Source organism: Lathyrus oleraceus, chromosome 2 (genome assembly GCF_024323335.1).
Source record: "Lathyrus oleraceus cultivar Zhongwan6 chromosome 2, CAAS_Psat_ZW6_1.0, whole genome shotgun sequence".
NCBI lineage: Eukaryota > Viridiplantae > Streptophyta > Magnoliopsida > Fabales > Fabaceae > Lathyrus > Lathyrus oleraceus.
In genome coordinates, this window is record NC_066580.1 from 225,104,329 (window position 1) to 225,119,068 (window position 14,740).

A 14,740-nucleotide genomic window follows, 5' to 3' on the forward strand; every position below is an offset into this window, starting at 1 on the left:
GGCTCTTAGTTATTTTCTGATGATTGGGGTTGTTTAAATCTTCCCACCGGTGTGGTTTAGATCTAGTCCACTAAAGTTGTGCTTCCATCATAGATAGCACTTATGACTCTCTCTCATCTTCTTCACTTTCAAAAATTGACAAGCTTAAAACATATTCTAAAGGTAACTGTGGTGTTTTCATTTCAATTCCTTGAGCAATCACTTGATCTATTACCTCTACAGTGTGACTCATGCCTACATCATCTTTGTATTGCATAGTATTCCAAACATCAATTTTCAATTCTTCATCATAGAATTTGAGAGTCATTGTTCCTTCCTCTATGTCTACCATACACCTTCCTATTTCTAAAAATGGTTTGCCCAATATGAGAGGGATCTCCTCATCTTCAGGCATTTCAAGAATGACAAAGTCAACCGAAAACACAAATTTATCTATCTTTACCAGCACATCTTCCACAATTCCATAAGGTCGCCTAACTGAGCGATCAGCAAACTGAAGAGTCATCCTAGTGTCTTGAACGGTACCAAGGCCCATTTTTTTATAAATGGACAGCGGCATCAAACTCACACTAGCTCCCAAATCAATCAAAGCCTTTTTGAACTTTCTATACCAATTATGCAAGGAATAGTAATAGAACCCCTATCTTTCTTTTTCATAGGAATTTTCATACCTTGGAGAATAGTACTAGAAGTTTCAGTGAGGATGATTGGGTCTACATTTGTGGAGCGCTTTTTGGAGATGATTGAAGCTAGCGGAAATATATCCAAACGTATCACACGCTCGAACATACAATAGAGTCACCATCGAACTTTATTTATTCCCGAAGGAAATGGAAAACATCGATAAAACCCAAGGGAAAGAGATATGATGGGTAAGGAAGTCGGTTATGCAAGGGGGAAAGTATTAGCACCCCAATCATCCATGGTACTCCATGGGAACAGTTTTGGTTGTTCTCTCTCGAATAGATGTGATATCTAAAGATTACTCACAAAAGAATGGGAAAAGGAAGGAAATAGATAAAGTGCTCGGTGAGGATTGGGGCCCTCATGCCTACGTATCCTCATAGTGCAATAAGGAATTCAGAGCCCCGTAGTTCAAAGAACTAGTGGCGGGAGGCAAAAAGAATTGTGATCAAGGTATGGTCTGAACCAAAGGATCGTGTTTTGAACTCCAACAAGGGTGAAAAGATGAACCCAAGAGTAAAGCTAGATTTTACCAATACGTGGGCTAGCATGGCTGCCGCTATAGGGTAATGCCAAAAATATGGAGAATTAAGTGTTCGAGAATGATCCAAACAGCTCTTGGTTCACAAGATGATGCAAGATGGAGCACAAAGGGATAGTGTATTTGGCTTAAAGATAACTGATATATCACATGGAGTGAATGAAGGTAGAGTATGAATGTATCATGGAAATGAATGGAGTGAAGTGACCAAAGTCACAGACTTGAGTATTTGGTAACAAGTGACTGAAGAAGTGTAATTTGAAACCAAAGTTGAAGGTGTATTGGAATCCACAAGAGAAATGGGATTTGTACCATATAGGGAAACAATGTTAACCGATACGTGGACTAACATGGCTGCCACTATCTGATATTTAGCCAAAAAAGAAGGAATTAAATGTCTGGGTATGAGCCAAACAACTCTAGGGACAAATGCGGACTGCCGTTATATCGTCCTAAAAGGGTATATATGGAATTCCAAAGAAAACCATGTTTCGATGTCAAAGGAATGATATGTCACTAGGTGAACGATTCAATGATTTAAGGTAGATAGTGGATCATGAAAGATATGAATGGTTCCCTGAGGCGGAATGAGGAATAATTAGAAGTATGTTCACCAAGGATTCGTATCCTCGTGCCTACGTATTCTCACTGTGCAATGAGAAAATCAGAGCAATCGTAGTTCGTGGAACCACGATAACAAAGAGAGAGATAAGTGATGAAAAGTATAACTTGTACCAACAGAATGGTATCAAGGGCCCACAAATGGATGGAACTTGGAACCAAAGAGTAAACAGGAATTTACCAGTACGTGGGCTAGCATGGCTGCCGCTATAGGGTAAAGCCAAAAATAAAGACTAAATTAAGTGTCTGGGTGGAAGCTAAACAACTCTTGATTTACAAGACGGACTGCCTTTATATTATCCTAAACGGATATAGGCGGGGCCCAAGAGAAAGTATTGTTGTATACAAGGAACATTATATCACTGGATGGGGAACAAACAAATCAAGATCAAAGAAGAGTAGTATCTTGGATCCAAGAAAAGATAGACTATGAATCAAAGAGCAAGGTGGTATTTAAACCCTGTTGATACCTCAGGATTGGCATTAATTTTAGAAAACAAATAATGTATCCACCTCTGTTGTTTTAATATGTTGGGTTGAAGAAATTCAACATCTGGACCAACATGTCATGTACGATGTCACGACGTCAGGTCTGTGACATCGCACATGTGTAGAAGACTGAATTAATTAATTCAGTATATGTCAAGGGATCAGCAAGGATATCTGGTGAATATCCTAACTCCCTTATGAAGGCCTTGAAGACTAATTCAGAATATATATAGGCTCTAAATATGGAGATATATATGGAGAGAGATTAGGAACTTGAAGACCTTGTTTATAGCAGAATTTTTCTGCTGAAGTTGCAACAGCAAAGAACAAGTCTGCTGCAGTTTTCTGAAGGCCCAAATCCAGTTGGGTGATTAGGTTATAAATAGCTGATTGTAATCTAGTTTTTGTAAGCCTCTTAGAATGAATTTTTAGGGGTGTGTGTAAGGTAAACCTCCCAATCTGTGGGAAGGTTACCATGTGTTTCTCAGTGGTAAACCTGAGAGTGATTGTTACTCAAAGCCTGTAGGCAAGAGTAATTATGTTCTTGAATGAAGCTGTGAAGCAAGTTCAAGGTGTTTGCACATTACATTGTATTTGTAGTGATAGGAATGGAAACTGGAGGTTTCTATCTAGGAGTTCCTAGGTATAGATTGCATTGGGTAGGGATTAAGTGATGAGTTGTAAACGGGGGAGTTTAACTCTGAATTGATACTACTAATAGTGGATCTTCTTCCTGGCTTGGTAGCCCCCAGATGTAGGTCATGTTGGACTGAACTGGGTTAACAATTTCCTGTGTCTGTTTACCTACTGCATGTTATAATTCAGGTTGTGTTACAGTCTGCCAATCAAGTTAATAACAAACCTGATACATAGCCTTCTGTTGGAATGTCAATCAGAATGTTTTGACATTCATCAACAACAGCACATACTGTTTAATAAGCTGATGAATTCAGCTCAGTATGTAGTGAAGTCTGGTTTTCAAAAGCATATCAGACCTGGCCAAAAGAGCATTGTGAAACTGTCAAACTGGATGTCTTGACAGTTCTTCCAGTAAGCTGATACTGAAGTAGAGACTGGTTGGTCTTTTACAGTACAGCAAATTTAGTAGTCTGTGCTCAGGAACTAAACAGACTAAGTATATGGTTCTGGACTTGGATGTCAGACAGAATGTTGTGACATTCATTCCTGACAGCATATGCTATATTGTTGGATGGAAATACAAGTACATGACCAACAAACTGGAACAATGCAACAGATGATGTTCAAAACAGGATTGAGACATCGTGTTGATATCTGTGTAGGAAAACAACAGAAGTGAAGGTTATGATGCATATAACTAAGAGTTCCTCCCTTCTAGGATGACATAGAAGGAGAGGTCGTGAGACTGTGAAAAAGTGCACATTAGTACAGAGTGTAATAACTGTCTTGCTGTAATAGGTACAATGTTAGATCAGATGTCATGACTTGAAGTAGAACATCTGAATACTGCCTATGCCAGAATTTCAATTGGTATCAGAGCAGGCATCCTGTTCTGTCTCTGGATGAGATCCATGGCTGATACTTTCTGGTAGCTGGCAAGGAGTTATGTTAGTACTAAAGCTGGAACCTGTGTAAGGTTCTGTAATTCCCTGAATGGTCCCTTGAAGTAGGTGGATGGACTGTTCATGACAGGAATGGTGTGTTCCTGTCTCTGGAGGTTGGCAATTGGCCTGTGTGTGAGACAGCTGTGCCAGTACTAAATCACATTCAAACCTGGTATGGTCTTGGAGGCCAATCTGGTGAAGTGTGTGTTCATAGGTTGAGTTGTATTATGATTTCCGCTGCATAATACATGGCAAAACTCAAACTCTGATGTAGTTTCCCCTCATGTGGATGAAAGGCTGCTGTGTTCAAGATCTCATCATAATCTACTGAAGATGTCAAAGATACTTGAGTCTCCTCAAGTCCACTCATCATGACGTTCTCACTTCAGGATGGTAAGAGTCACTTAATCACTGATTCTCTTACTCTCTTGAGTAGTGTATATGAAGACCTTGAAGACCTTCAAGGAAGGTTTGTTCCAAGGAGGTGGATCCAATGTTCTATGTGATGTTAGAACATGGTGTTCAACAAGTATGCAGCTACTGGTTGAAGAGCAGATGTTGTTAGGGTTCAAACAAAGGGATAATCCTGTTTGGAACCTACTCCTGACCTGGAAGAGGAGACATCTGTGTATACTAAGTTGACAAGAGCAGAGTCAACTGGATGTGAGCTCAAGAAGGTCATCCCTAAAAATTGAGCTGGTTGAGATGTGACATTGTGCAATCTCCTGACGTTAGGCATCTTCCTGCAGTTTGATCAGGACTGGATAGTGGTTCCCTGAAGTACTAAAGTGTGTTGGAAGACAAGTCTCCTGGAAGTTAGCAGTCAATAATGGGGTAACCTGACTGTGATATCATTTAAGGGGGTTGTAACCATGAATCTTGCTATTCAAACACCACGTTCAGAAGTGGCAGTTCTTACTAGGAGTGAGAATATGAAGATTCAGATGTTGGTTGAGGTAATATGCTCTGGAAATGCATATCTACCATTGACTGGTGTTGTGTCTCACTAGTACTTATGGTCAGCTGAAGTCTGATTGGAGTCTGATTGGAGGAGTTAGTTGCCACTGGTAAGGGATGGTGGATGTCATGTTGAGACATGTGTATACAATGCATGGATATTGGTGTGGAGTTTCCATGATTGTTAATTTGAGGGGGAGTATTGGTTAACCTCCTCAAGTCTGGTCAGCCTAGGGTCTGGTTGGCTGTTGACCTGTGTCACATGGGTTCCAGTTGTTGTGTGACACATTTGCAAGGAATGATTCATCTCTCTCATTCCTAAGGGTGAATCTAATCTGGAAAGAGTCTCAAGACTGTTGAGGTGCTTGCAAGCAGAAGATGTTGACACTAGAAGAGTATTTTCAAAGTATTCTTATGGTGGAAGTATCTGAAAGGATAATTGGGAAAGGATTTAAGATCAATGTCTACTTGTGTCAAGTCCAAGTATTTAATTGATTATCCTTGGAGCTCAAGATAACTGATGTTGTTAAAGATGTTGGAACATCACTTCTTCAAGACCCTGTGCAGAATCACAGGAAGGACAGTACAATGGCTTATGATCTATCTCTTTGGTGGCAGCAAAAGCATATGATCTCTGAAAAGGTTTCCTGGCAAGAAACATGTTCAGCCTTGGTATGTACAAGAAGAAGAAGACATCATAGTCTTGATGGTGGTTACTTGGATCAGTTTATTTCTGATCTAGGTAAGGAAGTGCATTAGCTTATGCATACTGTGAAGTCAAGAACAAGTGGCAGCAGTCTTGACATCATGGAAACAGCCTTGCTTTAGGAAGAGGAATCCTTGGCATAGCTGAAGGGTTAGTTTCTAACTGGTCCTTCTGAAGACTCATACATCAGAGTGTCTGATGTCTTTGGAGAAGAAGCAGGAATTCATCAAGGTGTGAGAACTTGGTTCCACAATCAAGTCTATGAGAACATTGAACTCTTGTTCTGTGAAGGGAGGAAGTTCCTTCAAGTAGCAGAAGAAGGAGCTGAATTCAACAGCTGGATGTCAAGCACAATGTTGTGACATTCGGTTCAGCATCAGATTCTTAGTTGATGAAGTGGCACATCAACTTGAGATAGAAGGATCTACAGGGTTGTAGATTGGACACTTCAAAAGTTTGAAGTTCAAATCTCACTTGAAAGGTCAGCATATCTTTGGGAGAAGTCTGATAAACTTGGGGAGGTCAAAAGGCAGCATTTGACCTTGTCATATGAGAATTCACGAAGGAGGTAATCAACCAGTGGCATTTGGTCTATCTCAGAAGTGAGTTCAAAGAATCAAGATAATCAACATAAGACAGCTGATTACTCTTGAGGAAAGTCTGAGACAAATTACTTTTGGGCAGAAAAGTATTAAGTTGAAGACAAAAGGAGGTGTTTTCTATTCATCCCTTGGAGCTTGTGGTAGGAGTTCTGAGCCATCTATGGAAGACTGACTCTGGGAGTGGGATGAGAGTGTATATATCCCAATGTATGTATGGGTTCCTCTGGCCCAAGCTGGTGACTCATTAATATCTGAAGTCTATCAGATAGTGCTCCGTGTGATGCTGTGAAGGATGTCCCAGCTGATGTTAAAACAGCGAGTGAAGTGATCTTCTGTTCTGGGTAGAAGAGAGATTGACACAGAGTGTGGATGTGTTCAGCCAAGAGGGTTGGACAGAGGGTGCGCTCTTGAAGACATGAAGATGCGTCTTATGTTTTCCTTTCATCAAGTGGTCTGGAATCTCTTTGAATCAGGAAGTATGTGAAGGTCCTACCTTGGGGTGTTGGATATGATCATGTGTGACCTCCAAGAGAGTAGGTTGTCCATGACAGGGGGAGTGTGTCCGTGTGCTGCAAGTAATCACCAAGCTTGCAGTCTAAGTGCTCTCAGATAACGGGGTATGGCAACCTGTTAGTTTTCAGGATGCTGTGATGTGTGGTAAGGCTGAGTGAGCAGAAGAATGTCTGACCGGATGTCATGACATTGCCCTGGACAGTGCTGTTAATTCCTTCTGAATCTTAAAGTCATTAGGAATTATGAGGGTGATGTGGCTAAGTCTGATAAACCAGAATAAGCCTGTTGGCTACAGCTGTGTGGTACAGAGGGAGTAACCATCAACTGAAGTGTGGAAAGTTGGCTGTAGCAGTGCTAGGTGTCAAATCTCTACTGGAGATATGACAGAGGTCTTGTTGAATACTGGCTGAATGCAGGAATGTTAAGACATCGCGTGTAACGTGTCTGACTGCATATATGGAATGGTCTCCATGCACTGAACGACTGCTTTGGAAAAGAAACAGTCAAGAGCTATAAAAGGTATTCAAAGATAGTCTGAGATTTTGTTGGTGATTCTCTGACTGTTTCTCAGCAAAAATAAATGCATTTTGACCAAGCATTTATTTCGACCGGAAACTCCTAGGCACGGACAGGACTATTTAAAGGATGCAAGAGCCTCACAACAGAAACACTCCATTCTCAGAATCATGGGGTATGTTAAGGTCTGGGCAAGCTGCGCCTGGATCTGGTTTTGTGAGGGGTGCCTTTACAAATGTTTAGCTAAAAAGGGGGAGAGAAACAAACATAGTCCTGGGGTCGAGAAGCAAACAGATCACTGTGGTAGCAAACAGAAAGTTGGGGTTGGGGTTAGACACAAAATTCACCAACTGAATTACCACTTGTGTCTTGTGATCTGAGTTAAGAGGACAGTTGTGCCTTGTAATCTGAGTTACATCATTCGTGTACTCAGCATTACATACTCTTCAGGAAGCTCTCCTGTTGAAGGGAAGGGTTCTGGTACAACTGACCCGTGTACCTCATCTTCCTCGTGTACACCAACATTGGTGTTCATGGTGGGGGGAGATAATAACAGAGGTTTATTTGTTTTAGCTAAAATTTGCCAAAGGGGGAGATTGTTGATACCTCAGGATTGGCATTAATTTTAGAAAACAAATAATGTATCCACCTCTGTTGTTTTAATATGTTGGGTTGAAGAAATTCAACATCTGGACCAACATGTCATGTACGATGTCACGACGTCAGGTCTGTGACATCGCACATGTGTAGAAGACTGAATTAATTAATTCAGTATATGTCAAGGGATCAGCAAGGATATCTGGTGAATATCCTAACTCCCTTATGAAGGCCTTGAAGACTAATTCAGAATATATATATAGGCTCTAAATATGGAGATATATATGGAGAGAGATTAGGAACTTGAAGACCTTGTTTATAGCAGAATTTTTCTGCTGAAGTTGCAACAGCAAAGAACAAGTCTGCTGCAGTTTTCTGAAGGCCCAAATCCAGTTGGGTGATTAGGTTATAAATAGCTGATTGTAATCTAGTTTTTGTAAGCCTCTTAGAATGAATTTTTAGGGGTGTGTGTAAGGTAAACCTCCCAATCCGTGGGAAGGTTACCATGTGTTTCTCAGTGGTAAACCTGAGAGTGATTGTTACTCAAAGCCTGTAGGCAAGAGTAATTATGTTCTTGAATGAAGCTGTGAAGCAAGTTCAAGGTGTTTGCACATTACATTGTATTTGTAGTGATAGGAATGGAAACTGGAGGTTTCTATCTAGGAGTTCCTAGGTATAGATTGCATTGGGTAGGGATTAAGTGATGAGTTGTAAACGGGGGAGTTTAACTCTGAATTGATACTACTAATAGTGGATCTTCTTCCTGGCTTGGTAGCCCCCAGATGTAGGTCATGTTGGACTGAACTGGGTTAACAATTTCCTGTGTCTGTTTACCTACTGCATGTTATAATTCAGGTTGTGTTACAGTCTGCCAATCAAGTTAATAACAAACCTGATACATAGCCTTCTGTTGGAATGTCAATCAGAATGTTTTGACATTCATCAACAACAGCACATACTGTTTAATAAGCTGATGAATTCAGCTCAGTATGTAGTGAAGTCTGGTTTTCAAAAGCATATCAGACCTGGCCAAAAGAGCATTGTGAAACTGTCAAACTGGATGTCTTGACAGTTCTTCCAGTAAGCTGATACTGAAGTAGAGACTGGTTGGTCTTTTACAGTACAGCAAATTTAGTAGTCTGTGCTCAGGAACTAAACAGACTAAGTATATGGTTCTGGACTTGGATGTCAGACAGAATGTTGTGACATTCATTCCTGACAGCATATGCTATATTGTTGGATGGAAATACAAGTACATGACCAACAAACTGGAACAATGCAACAGATGATGTTCAAAACAGGATTGAGACATCGTGTTGATATCTGTGTAGGAAAACAACAGAAGTGAAGGTTATGATGCATATAACTAAGAGTTCCTCCCTTCTAGGATGACATAGAAGGAGAGGTCGTGAGACTGTGAAAAAGTGCACATTAGTACAGAGTGTAATAACGGTCTTGCTGTAATAGGTACAATGTTAGATCAGATGTCATGACTTGAAGTAGAACATCTGAATACTGACTATGCCAGAATTTCAAACCCAAAAAGACTTAATTAAATGTTTGGGGGTATGACCTAAATAACTCTCGATTGATGAGGTGGATTGTCGTTATATCGTCCTAAAAGGATATATAAGGAGTCCAAGGAGAAGTATATTTAATCATAAAAGGATGATATTGATTGATGAGAGAATGAGAGGATTTGATAAATAGGGTAGCTCGCAAAGAATCTGGGTTCTCCTGCCTACGTATCCTTATAGTGCAATAAGGAAATCAGAGCTTTCGTAATTCAGCCCACTAGGGATGAAAGCAAGATGATTAAGGAGGCAAAAGAAGATGATAGATTGATTGAAAGAGTGGAATAGACTTGATAGTTACTTGGTAAGAACCACACTAAAGTCTATGAGTAAAGTAGGATACGATAAGAAACGGGCCAAACGTCCCACACATAAAGATATCCAGAATGAGTGTAGGAAAGCTCTAGTATCATCCCTTATTTACTACTTAAGGCTCGTGGCATGTAATTCTCATCCTAACTTTCAAGTTGGTGAAAGAGAATCTTTATCGTTGTTTCTTGTAATGATGAAGACCTTATCAATCGTTCGATTCAAATTGCACTAAAGTCTATGAATGAAGGTGAATACAATGAGCAACTAGGTTAAGCGTCATGTACCCAAAGATATTCAGAATGGGGGTAGGAATTCTCCAGTCCCATTCCTTCTCCATTTCCTGAGGCTCGTGTCCTGCAACTTGAATCATGATTGATAAGTTGTTGATGTAGTTCTTTGCTCGTTGCATGCTACTGCTTTGTGAAGGGAGAAACTTGTCAATCGTATGATTTGAGTTGTGCTAAAGTCTATGAATAGAGGTGAATACATTGAGCACTGGGTCATTCGTCCCATACCCAAAGATATTCAGAATGGGGTAGGAATTCTCCAGTCACGTTCCTTCTCTATTACTTAAGGCTCGTGCCACACAATTCTAACTTTGATTTAACAAGTTCTTGAAGATGCCACCTTTGATGTATTGTATTATCCACTGCTTGGTATGACTGAGGATGCCTTGATTGAGAATCTGACTTAAGGCCTCGAACTCCACAGCTTAGAGAAAAAAGTCTTATAAAGTGACCAAGGGTCTTCTGGTCACCCAATTTAGACTGTGGGATTATACAATATCAAAGGATTTAGTTGATCAAAATTGTTTTTGATCAACCTGAATCGAAATGTTTGAATTAATTTGAAAACTAGGTTAATCCTAATCTAATGGTTAGAATTGAATCAAACTATCCTAAAGGATCATGTTATAGTTAGTCAAGGTTTGATTAAAAAATCTATGTCAAAATCTAGACCTAAAGAAGCATGTATTTCATATGGTCAAAATGTCAAAAGAAAACCCATAAGGGTAAAATGGTCATATACAAAATATTGATATTAAATTTCTAACCAAGCGAAAATCAATTAAAAATCTAAATCTAAATCCTAAAGAACTTGATTAAATCTGATTCTAAAGGATCTAACTAAACTTAATCAATTTTAAACCTAATTAAACTAAAGGATTAATATTTCTAAAATCTAATCTAATTACAATTATCTCTATAATCCTAATTAAATTCTAATTAACATAATATTCTAATATTTCTAAAATATATTATTTCTAATTAACCTAATATTCTAATATTTCTAAAATCTATTATTTCTAATTAACCTGATTAAGCTAACCTAACACCTAATTAAACTAATTAAAGATCCAAAACCCTAATTAACTAATCAAATGATTAATGAACTAATCTTAATATCTAGAATCTAAAGATCAAGAAATTACCTAACTCTAACAAGATTAAACTAATTTAATCAACAAGATTAACACAAAAATTTGGAATTAACAAATTAAGCAATGAATTAAAACTCTAATCAAGTGTTAAGAAATGATTAAGAAAACACATGGGCCAACCTGGGGTATGAACATGGAGGCATGTGAAATTTGTTTGGGCCAAACGAAGAGCCCAATTCTTTCAAACCTTTAACCAGGGTCACACAGGAACGCCAAACTAAAAATTTTACCTCATATCCCTACATTTATCCTTCCACCCCTATATTTTATAAAACATACCAATTTTATCCTTATATATTTTTAATTAATTTATTATTTTATTTTTTAAATATTTTTAAAATTTCATTTTTGTGTACCGGAAGACTTTGCAAAAGAGTTCCGGTAGTCATTTTTCAAATATTTTTTTAATATTTTTTTTATGTACCGGAAGACTTTGCAAAAGAGTTCCGGTAGTCATTTTTCAAATATTTCTTTAACATTTTTTGTGTGTACCGGAAGAATTTGCAAAAGAGTTCCGGTAGTCAAATTTTATGTACCGGAAGACTTTACAAAAGAGTTCCGGTAGTCATTTTCAAATATTTTTTTAACATTTTTTTGTGTACCGGAAGACTTTGCAAAAGAGTTCCGGTAGTCAATTTTTGTGAACCGGAAGACTTTACAAATGAGTTCCGGTATTCATTTTTCAAATATTTTTTGACTTTTTTTTATACCGGAAGACTTTGTAAAAGAGTTCCGGTAGTCAATTTTTGTGTACCGGAACTCTTTTGTAAAGTCTTCCGGTACATAAAAAAAGTTTAAAAAATACGTGAAAAATGACTACCGGAATTCTTTTACAAAGTCTTCCGGTATGCAAATTAAAATTTAAAAAATATTTAAAAAATAAAATAATAAATTATTTAAAAATAAATAAGGATAAAATTGATATTTTTATAAAATGTAGGGGTATAAGGATAAATGTAGGGGTATAAGGTAAAATTTTCGCCAAACTATCGATTTCGCAAGTCCATGGCTTCATGTAGCTCAGTACTTCGTGTAGTTCAGTACTGTACCCAAGGTTTCGAAGACGGTCGCAGTGCATTAGGATCGACACTTTCAAAGGCTTCAAACTCAAAATTCCGAAATTGAATCGTCGATTCGGGATTCCGTTTGTCTTGTCCTCGTGCGTGCGTCGAATTTAAACAAAGCAGAACTGATGCGAAGCAAAGGATTAACCGATTCGAAGTTTCGACGTAAAGATCTCAGCTTGTTTCTATTTCATCTAGCTTCATCCCAGAAACTCTTCGGACGCATCACAATGATGACGAAACCAAGACTTCTACATGAATCAATACGCTCGTCCTTCGTGCTCTAATCATCTTCGCGTGCAAAAACGAAACCAGTTTTTCTCGAGTCAAGCTTCGCACGCGGAATCAAGGGGAAGCGGTGCGGCTTTGTTCAAAAGATTCCTGTCGGTTACAGAAGAACGAGCAGAAGAATGCTCACGAGATCAGAATCGCAATGTAGTGGTTCTGCAGTGATTTCGCAGGTAATGCTTCATTCTCGTCTTTCTTCGATTCCCCATTGTTTGCCTTTTTTCTTCAATCTTCTTCTTCCCTCTGCGTGCAAACTGATGATGGTGAGTGATCGTGACGAACGCGTGTGTGTTGTGAGCTGCTTCTGCATTCCTTGTTATTGTGCGTGTGATGGATCATAGAGGATGTGTTTGTTGTGGGGAGTATAGAATGATGTGAGAAGAATGTTGGACTGTGAACATTAGATCCGCCAAAAAAAAAACCTGAGTCTGAGTTCAGTTGGAGATTTAAAGGGGAAAGGGTTAACTGATGAGTTAACAAAATCTGTTCAATCTTCTGGTTTGAATCAGTTGGCAGTTATGAAATTCAGTTAGGGTGAAGTGAGTTAGTTAAGCTCCCTTCTCCAATCCTGTTCTAACTGATTTTGCTTCCAATTCTGTTATAGACTCTTGTGCAGTTATTTTGTTATGAATGAAAATGGTTAGTTGGAATTGAGATGAAATGTGAAATCCAAATTAATTCTGTTTTTTAAATGCACCATCTGTTAACTTAAGTCTCTTTGTCAGTTGTTAGCTTTATGAATGAGGTCTGTTATATACTGTTATAACAGTTGGTTTATGAACAATTAAATTAACTTGATTTGTTCTGTTAACTTTCTGCATGTTATAATTTAATTGTTGGGAGTTATGTTAACACCAATCGCCCCGTTTTGCCACTGCCAGACCCAACGCATTACCGTTTTATGCTGATACGGGAAGCATTGTGCATTGTTAAGGTTGTTAATGATGGTTAATGAGTTGTTGGCTTGTTAGATGTTAACAATTGTCAGTTTGTGATGCAGGAAATGAGATTGGTTGATGCGAATCAAGTGTCAGCATTCACTCTGCCATGAACTGATCCCTTATTATGAATGTAACAGTTAGCACAAAATTGCCATGATGATTCTTAATTGATTTGTTTAGTTAGTGTCAAATGTTGTTAGTGAACTTTACTCCGCTGCCATGTGACTGGAGTATTATGCTAGTTTATGAAATCGGAACAAAATGCATGTTTTATGACATTGCAATACAGGTTTGCTGTTGGGTTGTGAAATCACTTCTGTCATGTGTTTCAGCTTGATAATATGTAGGTATCCTTACAGATTATGGTTTAATGTGCGTAACTTGAAATGTTTTGGTGTTATTAATTTCATAGCAATTCTGCAGGTTGATGCAGTTTGTCCTGTTTCTGTTTGCATGCGCTTTAAGACATGTGAGCTGCTATAACCATGGTCGGATTGATTCTGTTATACGCTTCCATTATGAATTACTTGGCCATATTAAAATATATTGGTGTGTGAATGTGCATGGAAGTGGATTATCTGTTGTGTACATGGAAGATGAAGTTGTCCTCATCCTGCCAAGTCACTTCTGCAGCATTTTTAACTTGCTCTTCTTCTTTTCTTTTTTCACATGCTGTCAAATGGTGATCTCAAGCTGTCTGGACCTGTTTTCTTGCAAGCCACGAAAGTTATGCTCATAAGTGGATTGTATTGGCTTGGAGAAACATGGCCATGGTGAAATAGATATTAGGGACCTAGATTACATGTTAGGATTTGCTTGACTTAGGTTTCCATGGTTGGATTTTTTTAATTTTGGGATGATTTTGTAGTGGTAGGAATATATGGTCATGTATTTATGATTTAGAATTAATGGCATCGGCTAGAAGCTACTTGGCATTGGATTGTGGATTATTGTATTTTGTGATTGAAATGTGATGAATAAAATAATGGTTTATGTACTTGAAATTTTGATGACAGTGGGTATTGAAATTGAATTGGATTTATGATTGTAACTGTATGGAATTTTGGTTTGTTATAACATGGTTTGTTATGGCAATGATATGGTTCATGGTTATGTTTGGACTTGCCAAATTGCCTTTGTTTGAATGCTTGAAGATGTCATGGTTTAGGTTGGTCTGAAATACCATAGCATAATGCTTAGCCTTAATGATTATATGTAATGGCCTAGGTTATGTTTGAAATGGTTTGACTTGTTCTTTTTGTAAGACTTGGTTGCTTTTGTAGGCATGGCATGAACATGAACATGATTGGC

At 38.4% G+C, this 14,740-nt stretch overlaps 1 long non-coding RNA gene across 1 annotated transcript; it reads left to right on the forward strand.

Moving 5' to 3' along the window:
* The first annotated feature begins 12,116 nt into the window (after window positions 1–12,116).
* On the forward strand, window positions 12,117–14,426 carry LOC127118965 (uncharacterized). Its single transcript, XR_007802491.1, has 3 exons — window positions 12,117–12,661; window positions 13,489–13,772; window positions 13,853–14,426. It is a non-coding gene; the product is annotated as an uncharacterized LOC127118965 (long non-coding RNA).
* Window positions 14,427–14,740: the final 314 nt, after the last annotated feature.